Below are 438 nucleotides of genomic sequence, written 5' to 3' on the forward strand. Positions count from 1 at the left end.
TAAAAGTTTTGAAGAGGTGTTCGCCGAACATTTGAGTTTTTTCTTCATCTGATCGTGTCCAAGTCTTATTTTCAGTGAGAAGTGGATGGTTGAAGTATTTGTATTTTTATAGCATTTTAGTAGTTCTCCATAATGATTTGTCAGTGCTATTTAAATTTTCTGTTAAGTTATGAAAATTTTGTACTCTGTGTTTTCTAATTTCTGCTTTTAGCCTGTTAGTCAATGTATTGTAATGAGTTTTGTCCGAGGGATGGAGGGCTCTTGCCCGGCGTTTTTCTGATAATAATCCTTGTATGTGACGAGGTAAGTTGTTTTCTCTAAAAATGTTTATGTTCATTGGTGAAGTATTATTAGTTATAGTAGTTCCTTTCGATCTAGAAAGTATTTCGATAGCAGAGTCGATCTGTTCTTTTGTTTTTAGTGGAATTTTTAAGTCAA

This window comes from Halyomorpha halys, unplaced genomic scaffold, assembly GCF_000696795.3.
Source record: "Halyomorpha halys isolate HHAL.00 unplaced genomic scaffold, Hhal_1.1 Scaffold2346.1, whole genome shotgun sequence".
In the NCBI taxonomy this organism is placed as follows: domain Eukaryota; kingdom Metazoa; phylum Arthropoda; class Insecta; order Hemiptera; family Pentatomidae; genus Halyomorpha; species Halyomorpha halys.